Consider the following 14,689-nt stretch of genomic DNA (forward strand, 5'->3'; position numbering starts at 1 on the left):
TTGAAACATTCCGGCAATATCTTTCATTTTGAAGGTTATTTTCTTTGTTCTTTCTTGATGCTCTGGTCATTTCTTTTTCTCTTCATTTTGAGCATTTTTTAAAAAAGCTTTATTTAGTTAAGAAAGAGAGAGTTTGTGAGCAGAGGAAGAGGGTGAAGGAAGAGGGAGAAAGAGAATCTCAAGCAGACTCCCCACTGAGTGCAGAACCCAATGTGGGGCTTGATCCCAGGACCCTGAAATTGTGACCTGAGCCTAAATTAAAAGTCTGCTGCTCAATGGACTGAACCACCCAGGTGTCCCAAATTTTAGGCAATTGTAATTGTTATATCTTCACATTAATTCTTCTTTAGGATATAACCTATTTTTAAAAAATTAGGTATATGATTTTATTTCTAGAAATTCCATTTGAGTCTTATTCTTATATCTTGTATTTTTTCTTATCATTCTGTTTATGGGTTTGCTGTCTTCTTGACAATATGGAACATGTTTAATATTATTGTCAGCTGGTTTCATGATCTCTGTCATGTAAGGGTCTGTTTCTATTGATTAATTGCCCCCTGATTATGGTTTCTACTATTCTGTTAATATGATATTGGATGCCAGACATTGTGATTTTACGTTGTTAGGTGCTGAGTTTTGTTACATTTCTTGTTGTAGTGTTGGATTTTGTTCTTGCATGCAGTTATTTGGAACAACTGAATCCTTTCAGTGTTTGCTTTTAAGCTTTCTTAAAACATATCCAGAGTAGCTTTATGTGTAGGGCTAGTTCAGCCCCACTGCTGTGGTGATACCCTTCTGAGAACTTTTTTTTTTTTTTTTTTTACTTATTTATTTGACAGAGATCACAAGTAGGCAGAGAGGCAGGCAGAGAGAGAGGAGGAAGCAGGCTCCCTGCTGAGCAGAGAGCCCAATGTGGGGCTCAATCCCAGGACCCTGGGATCATGACATGAGCTGAAGGCAGAGGCTTTAACCCACTGAGCCACCCAGGCACCCCACCCTTCTGAGAACTTGACCTGGTACCCCAATTATTATAATGCTTTTCCATTTCTGCTTGGTTGGCCCATACACTATGTCAGTCCTCTGTATGATTCTTTCCTGACTTTGGGTAATTTCCTTTTGTGCATGCATACAATGGTACTCAGCCAAGAATTCAAAGAACCTCTCTGCAGCTCTCTGAAGCTGTCTCTGGGTGTACCTTTCTTCACCCTGGTGCTGTGTCCCTCAAATTATAGCTACCTTGTGTGCCATTTTCTGACCTATTTGAGCTTTCCCGACTTGCACTTCAACTCTAGGTGGTAAGCTGCACATTCACAGGTTTGTTTCCCTTCTCTCTGTCCTGTGCGCTCTACCATCCAGTGCATGAATACCAATTTTTCACACTTATTCTCTCCTAGATCTCAGGTGATCAAAGAGAGGAGAATAACTAGGTTCCTTGTTATTCCATTACATTCTGGGAAAGGAGGCCACTTGCACAGAAGTTATACTTCCCAAAGTTTATGTTAAAAAAAAGGAAAACAATCATGCTGTAAATTGTTCTGATTTTGAGTGTAGTACAGATATTTTTTGAGAATTCTTATTACTTTAAATTATATTTTAAATCTCTACTTTTGACCCTAACTGAGGTGTGTTTAAAAAAAACTGTAAGTAAACATTAGTGGTTTATTATATTTTTATTTGACTGATTGTCAAGGGGAAAAAAGAGTTGGTGGTAAATTGAGTTCAGTTTTGGATTCAGTTTTTGAAGTTTTCTGTTCAGTGTCAGGAGGACATGTTCAGAAATCTAATCTATGACATTGGGCACTCGAGAGTTCTGAACTGCAGATTTACTTTTACTTATTCATTATCTATCTATCTATCTATCTATCTATCTATTTATTTGAGAGAGGAGATGGGGCAGAGGAAAGGGAGAGAATCTTTTTTTTTTTTTAAGATTATTTAAATCTTAAATCCAGCAGAGAGAGCAGCAGGCAGAGGGAGAAGCAGGCTCCTGGCTGAGCAGGGACCTCGAATTGGAACTCAATCCCAGGACCCCAGGATCATGACTTGAGCCAAAGGCAGACGCTTAACTGACTGAGCCACCCAGGTGTCCCAAGAGAGAGAATCTTAAGCAGGATCCATGCCCAGTGGCAGCCTATTGTGGGGCTTGATCTCACAACCCTGAGATCATGACCTGAGCCGAAATAAGAGTCAGATGCTTAACAGACTGAGCCACCCAGGCACCCCTGAGCTGCAGATTTAAAAATTATCTAAGAAGAGTTGGAGGCTGAAACAGTGACTATAAATGGCTTATAAAGAAGAATGGGGGGAGAAAAGGGGCAGGGTGGTATCCAGTCCAAAGACACAGACTCACAGATAGGCAGAGGAGAAAGAACTTACAAAGAAACACAACCTTGACAGGTGATACTGTAACTGAATTCAATGCTGGTTTTCCTGGAGAAGTTAACATTTGGGTGAATAAAGAGTTCTAGTGTAAACTCATTCAATATTACTAGGACCCTGTGAGGTAGAATGTTCCAGAACTGTCCACTACCATTCTTTCCCCCCTCCTTGTCTTCCTCAAGCAGCCTACAGGGACTGAGGATGAGGTGCCTGAGCTGAGTGGGATATTGCCTAGGATCATGTCTGAGGGTCTTTCTGAATCAATTGACTATGAAAAATTTATAAAACACAGATCTTACAATAACATAGCAGCAAAAACTCATCAGAAGATTTTGTGAGGTACTCTGCCACACACACTGTTAAGGCCAAAATAGCTGTTCAATATATTTTCCATGGCTTTTATAAAGAAATTCTTGGAAAATATTGTAAGCTGGCTTGGGCTCCTCACTTATGTAACTCATATTTCTATGTCATTTCTCTCCATCTGAGGTTGAATAACTCTGAGGTTACAATTGTATTGCTCTTATGTGGCAAGACGGTTTAGCTTTTGAAATTATGCTTCTACTCAGGGCTTTGGCAGCTAGTGGATTCTACTCTTCCTTGAATAATGAATCCACAAAAAGTAATTAGACTGGTCCTTGATTTCATCTCAACTCTTCCAAAAAAATGTCATCTTAATGAAGGTGTCAACCCCCAAACAAAGCAGAATTCTGTCTTCTTTGGAACTCTGTAATTGAAAGATTTAGGATTTTATGGCGGAGTCAGTTCTTTCTTTAAAAGTATTCTTTATTGGCGGTAGAAGGAGATAGTCATTTAGGAAACAGAAAAGATCGTGAGTTAGATTTGTTGATTTGCCAAGGTATTTAAAAATACGGTTTTCATTCCTTACCACCCAGAGAACTACGACATATAATTTGACGCATATTATTCTCATTTTCTACATAAGAAAATGCCCCCAGGGAGTTAATAACTTGTTCAAGGTCATCAAGCTAGTATACTGTGATTTGTCTGGTCTGCTTCTTAAGCCTTTTCTCTCTATACATGTCACGCTGCCTCCATAGTGTAGGGAGATGAATTCTCCTGTGCTCTTCCTGAGATATAAGAGTTCACTTCATTCTGGCACATTTAGAAATGAGAAGGTAGTACAGAAAAGAACTTTTACCACCACTAAGTTACCAGGATGATGCATTGTTTTTACTACTGAAGTACTAAATGCATAGAACACAGTAACACAGTTCACTATATGAGCAAGAAACATGTACTTGGGAAATGGCACAGGATTGGATCTCAGAGCACCTGGGTTCCAATTCTGGATCTGCCACTCACTAGCTCTGTGTCTTTGAACAAGGTGCTTTACTGTCCCAAGCCTTGGTTTCGTCATTGGAAGAATGGGGCAATGATGCCCACCTCACTGTGCTTCTAAGGAAATCTCAATGTCCCAGAAGTTTGGAGAGGCACCTCTTGCTTATAATTTCTACGTGTGGAGTCTATCAATGGATCATGAAAAGAGTAACTTAGGGGAAAACTAGATCATAACCCATTTGAGTGGTCTGAAATTCCATCAATGAGCCAATGGGTCATGGCAAGGAAATGGAGGTAGGAGGTTCAGGCAGATAGGATAGATAAAACTGACAACTAATGAGAGAAGAGATCTACAAAGGGTGAGGGGGGTGGGAGGAGAAGGTCAAGTCTGGCATCAGGTCTGCTCTGAAAGGAAGATGGGCCACAACAGTTCCCACATATGCAGGAAGAGGTGTGCTAGCAAGTATATGGCCATCAGGATGGGGCAGAAAGGATTAAATGATATTTTCAATGTAAGAGTGTGTGGCACTCTAATTGTTGCTGTTATACATTTGGGTATACCTGGCAAGATAAACACTAAATAGAATTAACATATGTATGAAAATACTTTATAAATGACAAGCATCATATATTTTTTTAAAGATTTTATTTATTTATTTGACAGACAGAGATCACAAGTGGGCAGAGAGGCAGGCAGAGAGAGAGAGGAGGAAGCAGGTTCCCTGCTGAGCAGAGACCCCCCCCTCCTGCCCCCACACTGATGCGGGGATCCATCCCAGGACCCTGGGATCATGACCTGAGCCGAAGGCAGAGGCTTTAACCCACTGAGCGACCCAGGCACCCAGCATCATATATTTAAATGACTATTCTCCCTCTTTTATAAATGAAGATAAATAGTTATCCATGTTTCTGGAGTTCGTAAATGGCCGATGTAGGACCCCGGCCTCTCTGAAATCCATTATTCTTTGTCATACACTTCTGTTCTTTGGTAAAGCCTATTTGAGTATATGGGTGTGATCTCACCGAGGAAACAAATATTAAAGGAGTGCCCAGCAGGCACTGAATTAGACACTGGGAAACAATGACATAAGGTGTCATGCTTTGGGCTGTCAAGAACCTCACAGGTGGTCACAGGAGACACACACATAAGAAAGAAGAAAAATGAACAAGACACATCCCATACATTGAATACTCTGGGAGCACAGAGAAGGGAGGATTTGGGAGTTTGTATTTTATGCAATTCACTGTGTTATCTATTGATCCCCATTATGTTCTGAGCCCTGGGCTGAGTTAAGAAAACAGATAAATAAGACAGAATCCAGGGCCTCAAGTTTGTCCCAAAAAGGTGGCAGCATTGCAGAAATTTGTTTGCTCATATTTACATAGATACCTAGTCCTTCCGTATGGAGACCTCTTAATCCCATTTTGCTGTTGGGTCATTTTATACAGAAATTGGGAGCTCTAATCTTTCTTTTCTTGTATGTGTTTCACCGTGTCCTCTTTCCCCCTACTTGTGCCTAGAGACCCAAGGATCAGGCGAGGTCTTTTCATTTAACTAAGTAAAGGTGATAAAGGTGATATAGTGAAGAAATAGCTAAACTGAAATGTGGGCAAGAAAATGATACTTCAAAAGTGATTTTCATCTAATATGAGATTTGAACTTTGGCCAGTTTTCGCACCTCAGCACCTTGACCGTATTGTATTTCTAGAAGGTAGAGAATATTAAACATTGTTAATGATTGATTGCATCTCAGCTTTCAAGTGTTACATCAAACCTTTAAACCTTTAAAAGGGGGAATTTTATTCTCTTCACGCACATCGACAGAACTTTTTGGTTATTAAAAACTAATGCTGTGGATTTACTACATTTAATCCAAATTTGATCCGAGAGTGAAATTCCTTTTTGGCAGCATCATCAATAATTTACTGCATCGTGAGATTTCCTTTTGGGGGCACAAAATATTGGCTAGGAGAGTTCTGGCTGACACATTATAAAATAAAGCTGGCAAATGGACTGTATGGGGCTTTGCCAATGCTATACCCATCAGAAGAGTCCCAAGCGAGTGAGTATGGCTCTCCTTTAAGCTGCCCTCTGAGAGCTGGTGTGCACCACCAAACACCCAGAGTGGCCTAGGCCTCTGGAAATCTACACCTGGAATGGATATTAGTAGTCCTCTAGCCTACTCGCTCTCCTAAATCAAGAATTACTTTATTTGAAAACCACCTGATACAGGTTCACCCAAGTTCAACTGAACTTAAAGGTCACACCATCATTGGTTAGCTCTGAATGCTAAACAGCTGATAGATACTCCTCTCAAATGCTTCTCTCCATTGGCTCTAGTTCTTTCCTCTGAGCCCCAGGAACCTAGCTACCCCTTTTTAATACAAATCTTGCAGATAAATGAAAGGTTTCCTCTTGGCCCCTCTAAGTCTTCTCAATTTCAGGAAAACATTCCTGAGTTCTTCTGCTAAATCAACTGCTCTCTTCTGAACTTTCTTTTATTTACTGGAATCCTTTATAAGTTGTGAGGTATGAACCAATACCTGGGTGTTCACTTGATTTCAACACACTGCTGACCAGTTGAATGTTCAGTGATAGTGAATGTGATGCATCTATGGGCTACCTCCGACCACTTCTTTACTAGTGGCCGCCTGGCACGCTATGCTGAAGAAGGTTCTGATGTTTTCTCTGTACTCTAATGTTATCTCTGGGTTTTGCAATGTCTGTCATGGGTACCTGAGTGGAGAATGGTGGCTGGTTTGCTGCCACCTTAGACAGAAAGACCCTCTGAATACACATCTTTCCAAGTTTCCGCGTGAAGCTACTGAAAGCGAAGACTAAAAAGCCATGTCACTTATGTTTCCTTAAGTTCTTTTAAGGGTAAAGTGTTCTATTTATTCTCTGAAAATGTCCTCACTGTGCTTAGTTCCATGTGTCCCTGATATTTAAATAGGGGTGGCCCACAGAGACCAAACTATGAAATATTCTGGAATGAAGGAAAATCGTATCTTTGTTCTAAGACGGCTGAAACTTTTCCCATGTAGGATGGGCTTTGGGGACATTTGTTCATATTTATCTTTGCCAGTTCCATTGCCCTGCTGGCTTATCAGTAGTCACTTTTCTCTTCCTATGGCTATAGCCCATGACTAAAGCTCTCTCTGTAGCCCAGTAATTGTTTTCTCCCCTGTCCTTTCAGGACCTAGAGTGGGTGATGGCCTTTAGCTCTGGATGGGCAGGGAGAGAGGGTATGCTAGCAGAAGCTACAGCTAATTACTACTCCAGTTAAGGGAACTCCAGCCCACATTGGTTCCCTTAACCCTGACCTTAACTGTAAATAGGCCTTTCATTAAACTCTCTTCAATTACCCCTTTGAGTGTGCTTTCCATTTTCCTGCCAAGGCCCCAACTGACACCATTGACCCAGGGCAGACAGGTCCCTGCCGCCCTTCTCTGATTTACAAGGCAAACTTAGGTTGAATGACATTTAGATTGGATATTAAAGAGAGGCTGCCCCATTCTTTGGTGGGAGCAATTACCAAGACACAACCCAATTCATTTTGTTGGGAACAGTTGCATAGGAAGGATAACTTCCCAAATTCAAGTCCATATAGAACCTCGGGGAGTTCTCTGACTTTGGGATTATTGGGAGGAATGCATTCTCTTGATACTCAGCCAAATTTGATTTATTAATCTATTTTATTTGTGTTGAAATGGAGCCTCTATTTCTTGGTAACATAAATTTCAAAGACAGACTCCACCATCTGGGTATATGTATGTATATGAGTGTGCATGTCTGATGTTTGCATCTGTGTATCACCCCCCCCAACCACACACACACACACACACACACACAAAGCTCGTGGTGTGAATATGGCAATGTTTATTCTTGAAACTATCTATTTAAACTGAATGAATCCTAAAAGCATAAGTGGTAGCCCATCAATTTCCTAGCAATTTCTTTTATAGCCACTGGATTTTACATAGAATTTAATTTCTTATCTTTTTGAGGTGTTCCTAAATTTCCTCCCATCTGAGCCTTCTAAGCACACAGGCCATGATGGCTGGAATGCTCTTTTATGCTTTCTATTTTTTTTAGTACAAATATAGTGGCTTTTCTCTATAAGTTATTAACATAGTGCAATATAATGATATCACTCAGACATATGTGTAGGAAACATATATCACTCAAGGATTTTTAAAGACCTTTTAACAGGGAATTCAGGGCTTTCTAAAGTATTAAAAAGGCTGGAAGTGTGGACATTAGCTGTATATCTAGGAATGCCCCAGAGCATCACAAGAATCACACCTCTTCCCCCACACCCCAGAGCTGCTATTACTGTCCAATCAAAGAGGAGGAATTTGAGGCTAGCTACTGAAACAACTGAGTTCAAGAGCATGCCTCAGTGGCTGCAGTCCAAGGAAGCTCCCATTGCTGTCACCACCTTGACCTCCAGAAATGTGGCAGTTGAGCAAAAGGACTCTGAGTCTGCTTAGTGCTTTAATGATCTTGATGGTCAAGCCTAGAGACGAGTTGCTGGATTGATACCAGAGGAGAAAGTACCCACATCTCAGCCCTGGTGATGACCTCTGTTTTACTCCCCCCTTAAAATTTCTTGTGAACACATTTGACTTGCAAGCCCTACTTTACGTCCTGAACCTTTGCCACAAGGGAATCTGGAAAGAGTGGTTTTTCATTGAGCTTTCAGCAGCACAGGGAAGTATGGTGGTTGAAAGGAGGTAGGACTGGGTGTCGTATGCTGATCAACTCTACCTATCCCAGGAATAGAGAGAAAACTGAGCTTTGGAGGCAGATGGACCTGGGTTTCCTATTTATTAACTGTGTTTCCTTAGTGAAATTACAGATCTAGTCTTAGCACCCATTTCCTCTTTTCACAAATAGTACAATGGATTATATATAACTCTGAATTATTGGGAAGACCAAATGTGATAGAGTTCTCAAACTGGATTCCAGGTTACCCTGGGTGCCAGAGCAGTCCTAGGGGCATCTCAGGTTATCGTAAATATTCAAAGAAAACACAGTGCTACTTGTCATCTGTTGGACTCCAAAGTACTAGCCTGAGGTAGGTCACAGTCTCAATATTTTGCTACATTGACCACGTCCTATCTCTTTGAAAATGCGTTTTCAGCAGTTCCTCTGTTGTCAAGCTTGTAATGCCCCAAAACTGATGTCAGCATTGCAGTGTCCAGTAGGATTCCAAGGTTTGGCAAAGGGTACAATGTCCAGTAGGCACACAAATCCCATGAGTCAGTATTATGGGACAACAAACTCATTTGTTGAAGCCCCAACCTCTTGTACCTCACAATGTGACTGTGTTTGGAAATAACATCTTTAATGAAGTGATTAAGTTTAAAAAGAGGTCAACAGAGTAGACCCTGACCCAATCTGACCAGTGTCCTTATAGGAAGAGAAAATTGGGGCACAGAGAGGGACAGCAGGGATGCAGGTGCACAGAGGGAAGTCCATAGAAGGGGACCCAGCAAGAAGGTAACCATCCATAAGCTGAGGAGGGCGGCCCCTTGGGAGAAACTGCACTTGCAGACATCTTGATCTCAGCCACAAAATTTTCATCTTATCACAACGTAGAAGAGAAAGTATCATCCACAAAATGAGAGATGAAATGAAGAAGCCAGTCGTGAAGGTGGGAGCAGTGAGAGGAGAAGGAGACCCTGAAGAGATCAGTGGAAGCTCGGGCCGTCATCAGAATGCCACTTCACCTCAGAGGCAGACAACCACTGTCTTAGTGCAGGCTTTGCCATTCAGCAACTGTGGATCCCAAAGCAAGTCATCTCCATCCTTATTGGATGATGCGATGCATTTTTCTGCCTCTCTAGGAGACGAAGCTGCACGTTCAGCTTGGGGTGCAGCCTCCATGCGTGGCCTCTGCTCCGAATTCCTGCTAGGTGTGCCTCAGCTCCTTCCCGCAGAGAAGTCCTCAGTGAAGAGAACAAAACACGTCCCTTCTCCAACCAGAATAATCAAGGGAGACAGGGAAGGGAGCATAGGCCCTTGGCTGTTTCCATGTAACTGTAACAAACTCCCTTTAGTAGTGTCTTACCTTCATTAAGCTTCTAAATAGACTGTCCATGCACATGTTGCATGTGGTTATGTGTGTGTGTGTGTGTGTGGGTGCATTTGTGCAAATACATGAAATACATATATCGATCTATCAAAGTGGAACGTTGGTAAAATTCCCAATGCGGGCTCTCAACAGAGAGGCTGGACACACGTGGTTTGTACTGTGCTTCAAGGCATTGTTACCTTTCACTGTTTGCTCACCCTTGCTGGTACCATGTACCAGGTACAAGTCCAGATACTTTACCCATAGTAGCTTTTCTAAAAATCACACCGACCTCCAGAGGTTGCCGCTCTTCATCACATTGTCTTCAGATGAGAAAAACGGGTGTGCAGAAAGGTCAGCAACTTCTTCCAAGGCACCCGGCCAGTGAGGAGTGGAGGACCCAGGTTAGGAGTACGAGGACTCTGATGGCAGAACCCTAACATAGTTTACCGCGTCTGTATAGTCAAGCCTCGATCAGCCCCTTCCTTTCCTTCTCCTCCCTCCCACAAGGCCTGATGATTCCCATGTGAAAGGGCCCCACATTTATTCTTGTGCAGAGAGTCCTGCGGGGGAGGGGGAAGCCCTGTGCCCCCGGCAGGGAGATGAATTAGGAGACTGTTGCAAAACCCAGGCCACAGACACATTTAGGACCTGGCAGAAGGAATGTACCTGGTTTTCCCCCCAGATAACTGAAAGCCTCAGAACATCATTCTTCCTTGGAATCTTCCTCTCTCTCTCTTAATATTCCTGCTGGTGCCGCTCATTCCGGGCAGTGATTTCACGAACATTTTGGAATCAGCTGGGAACGTTCTCCTGGGCCCTTCTCAGCTCTGTAGCCTTCTACAGTAACTCCCCGTTTTTCAGCAGATTTTCATTTTCCTCTTTTGCAGCTCCTCTCCCTCACCAGTTATTACTTGACCTTTCATCTTCTGAAGCCCAACTAGCATACAGGCAGCTTCCTTGGAATTTTTAGCTGACAGACGTGATCTAAAGTTCCCTGCTTTTGCCTGACAATAAAGGGATCAGAACACAAAATCTTCCCTGGTCTTTAAGGGAAGGATGATAAAATAAGTGTTGGGGGGAGGTGGTAATGAGAAGACCATACCCACTTCTGGTTTCCATCTGCACACACTCACAGTGCCTCTCGAGGAGAACTCCTAGTGGCTGTGGAATTTTGTATCCAAGTATGTTTTTTAATTTGAGACTCCATGTGGGCCAAGTTGCACGTGGCCAGAATTTCTGCAAGAGAGGATCAGAACATTCTGTTTTGCCATGTCATTATTTGCAAAGGAAGGAGGGTGATTATTTTATGAATTTTTGAAATAGTAGAAAGAGAACTAACTGGCCTTGTCAGAAACCTGAGTTTGGAATTTTATCCCAGGGCTCAGGGGATATGTGGGGTAATCATCCACACATCATGAGGGTTTTCATAAAATAATCAGGACACACAAAGTTCTTTTGGTGTCCTTGCACAGCATTTCGTTGAAACTACCTTCGTCAAGGTTACCCATGACGCTCGTGATGTGAATTCCAGTGGCACCTTGATGCATTCGCCCTCCTCCCTGCCGTGACCAGGATTTAACACAGCTGATCCTCTGCCTTTTCTACCTTTCCAGTTTGTCTGTGTCTTGTTCCTGGTATGATGGAAATGGTGATCTTATTCTTAGACTCAGTTTGCTGAATCTTCTTTCTCTACGCTCCCTTCCAGGTGATCTCACTTGACAGTTCCAGTAGAATGTTCCGCAGACATCTCCGACTTCGCAGGCACGCGCCAGGTATTTGTTGATTACTGACTGTGTGTTTGCTCTCTTATGTTCTCCTGTCCTGCGAGGACTGGAGGCCTGCAAGTGACAACTCCCAGACTCTGAAGCCTCCAATGCGATGAGGAAGGGAAAGCAATGAAAAACACTTGCACTCCTGGCAGCACCTCTGGCCATGGCCACCTTGATGTCTTCTGCTCAGTGGCAGCTGCCATGATCCCAACAGTTTCTGTAAGGATGGTTTACACACCATCAATAGTAGCGGTTGCTATAGCATTTGGGAGAGTAATGAGGGTACTTGCAAGGCATCAGGAGCTGGTGGTTCCCTCACAGTTAGTGGGTGAGTGGCTGGGGAGTTCCCACCCGCTGGGGGCAACGGCTTCCCCATCTCTATGCACTATCCCATTCCCTTTTGCTCTCCAGTCCCTTCAGGACCATTAGCACAGTCAACTTACCCCATGGTCATGGTAGGCACAGTACCTTGAGCGCACAACAGTTTTAGGGGTCCTGGAGATATTTTAATTATTATCTTTTAATCAGAAAGAAAAAAAAAATGAATGGAGGAAAGAGCCCACAAAAAGCAAAAGCACCTCATTATAATGCAACCATTTTCCAGCAACAAATTCCTCTTTGGGTGAAAAGTTAGTAGTTTCTGCTTTCCTCATGTGGACACTGCTAAGTCAGTTCTCCAGATAGTACTCATGATTCCTGCCCCTGAAGGCCCTGTTCTCCCCATTCTTCTAGCTCTCTCTGGGAAGGGTACCATCATTCACCATAAACTCAGAGACCCAGCCATGATCCTTGAGGCCCCACATTTAAAACATCAGCACATCCTTCTGTCTGTTCAACAGACACATATCTCAACTCTGCCCATTGGTCTCCACTTCCACTGGTACCAGCTAGTCCAATTCACCTGTCAGGGCTTTCTTCTTGGCCTTAAAATGATACAAGACCATGTTAGCATGCCCCCCAAGGCCCTGTGTTGTCTGGACCCTGCCTCCTCCCCCAGTCTGCTTCTCTCCCCTCAGTCCTTGCTTATAGGCTCAGTATAGGAGATGAGTTGCATTAATGGCCCCAGATTTTCATGCCTCCCTGATCCCATGTCCTTTGGTAGCACCTTCCCACACAGACCATGAGCTCCTGTCCTTTACATCTTTATGCAGGTGTTACCTCCAAGGCAATGACCTAAAACTGCCCTACCTCTCCCATACTTCCTATTACACTGTCAGAGATATTGCAGACCTGGTTTCAAGGGTCAGCTCCATTATTCTGGAGCTCTGTGACTTCCTGATCTCTGATATCTATTTTTCTAATATGTAAAAAAGGAATAACTACTACCTTATGGGGCATCATGAGAATTTAGCAGAACAAAAAGACATAATGCTGCTCCATGACAGGTCCTTAGCAATAGCCATGCTCCTTTATGAAAATGTTCACCAGCAATATTTTAGAATTAACTTTCATTTTTGATTTAGGAATCTACCCGCTTACCAAGCAGAGTCAGCAAGACAGAAACAACAGCTTCAAGGAATAAAAATATCTTCATTCCTCTACCTTAGCAAGTGTTTTATAATTGCAGTGAGCACCGAGAATCTTGGGGGGCCACTACACCCAAATGTCTTGGTAATAAATATAGGTCTGTGCCTGTGTCTGTAGTATACCAGGGACCCAGGAGACAAATAAGGTTGAATTCCTCACGTGAGTGTGTTTTACGAGTGTTTTTCTGAGGATCATAGTAGAGGCATTTATGGCCACAGAAAAAGAGACTTTTCAGGAGTCATTTCATGGGGTGAGAGACACCAAAGTGGTTATAAAAAGTAAGGCACCTCTGCACAGTACACCTTTTGGAAAGCAAGGCTGCTGAGGACTTGGCATCACTGCCCCTCTGCTTCCCCAGGTCATCTTCCCTTCCCTTTGTCCCCAAGGAGCTGTGGGATCCAAAAAAACAGGTGAGGCTGATTGCAACTGCTTCTGCTACCGAAAGATTCTACTCCTTAAAACCAAAAAATATAAAAAGGGATAAAAACTGCCTACACAGGATTTTCTTCCCACCTCCTGGACAGCCCTGTCATTTACAACACACAGGGCTCAGCCCTTGGCTGTCATTAGCACTGAGAAAACTGTTGAACTCTTTCCCTTGTTTTGTATTTCTCAATATTAGAGCTGCCACTCGGATTTATGTGCTCCAACAGAAAGAATGGACAAAGAAGTCCATGCTTCTGAAGGACCAGAAGCATGGACTTCTGTTCTAAAGGAGAAATCAAAGCAAAGAGCAGATTTGGGTTTAAGGAAAGGCCCCCTCCCACATCCCTGGAATGAGTATGGTTCCCTCTAAGGCAGAAATGCCAAGTCCATTCTCTTGCTAACAGTTGAGTTTTCTTTAACATCCCGTGTTTACATAGCATACTTTCTTTTAGCAATTGGTATGAGGGGGATTCCTCTTATATAATAAAATTAGTGGGTTCCAGTATCTGTCACTGTCATTATCTACCTGTCATCCCAAAAATGAGGAGAAAGGGAACATTCAAGAAAGTCAGGGAAGAACACTATTCCTCAAGATTTATTTTCTGGAGCATCAGACGCATAATAAATTGATGAGTGTTCCGAGAAAAAAGACCCTGTGGTCAAGTGAGGTTGGGAAATGCTTCTTTAGTTAAGGCTAAATGAATCTCTTTTCTGTGGAACTTCTTAAAACCCTTTATTAATTTGTATTGTGAGCCTCCAAGACTAGGATATGGCATGTAAAAAAAAAAATTTGGTAAGAACACTATTCATATATTACGGGAATAAATTAGAAAAACAGAGTAAAAAAAATAAAGTTCCCGTTTTCAAGTCAGTCATTGCCTAATGGGGACACAGTCCCATAAACAGACTGTTGAAACCAACTAATTAAAGCATAACAATTAAGATAAATACATGGAGGACTGTGGAAGCTCAGTAGGAGGAAACTAAGCAAGTGTGGGGAGCCAGTGCTTCCTGGAGGAGGTGATCCCAGAGGTGGGCTTTCACAATGAATGTCGTCCCAATTCCACCAGCATCAGCCGGTGATTTCTGGTCATCTACACAGAATAAACAATCCTTTATCTTCAGTAAAGCAAATAGCTTTTCTATGTTAGTATTTATGTGCATTTGCCTTTTGTTGTCTTTGGAAGCCAGATAGATCTATAT

General features: G+C 42.6%; 1 long non-coding RNA gene across 2 annotated transcripts in view; it reads left to right on the plus strand.

Moving 5' to 3' along the window:
* The window catches only part of LOC125096714 (uncharacterized), a 93,581-nt gene extending 80,174 nt beyond the window's left edge, over window positions 1-13,407 (plus strand). For both annotated transcript variants that reach the window (XR_007126358.1, XR_007126357.1), the window contains 2 exons: window positions 11,470-11,536; window positions 12,997-13,407. This is a non-coding gene — a long non-coding RNA (uncharacterized LOC125096714). The remainder of the gene's footprint in view (window positions 1-11,469; window positions 11,537-12,996) is intronic.
* The last annotated feature ends 1,282 nt before the right edge of the window (window positions 13,408-14,689 follow it).

Source organism: Lutra lutra, chromosome 4 (assembly GCF_902655055.1).
Source record: "Lutra lutra chromosome 4, mLutLut1.2, whole genome shotgun sequence".
NCBI lineage: Eukaryota > Metazoa > Chordata > Mammalia > Carnivora > Mustelidae > Lutra > Lutra lutra.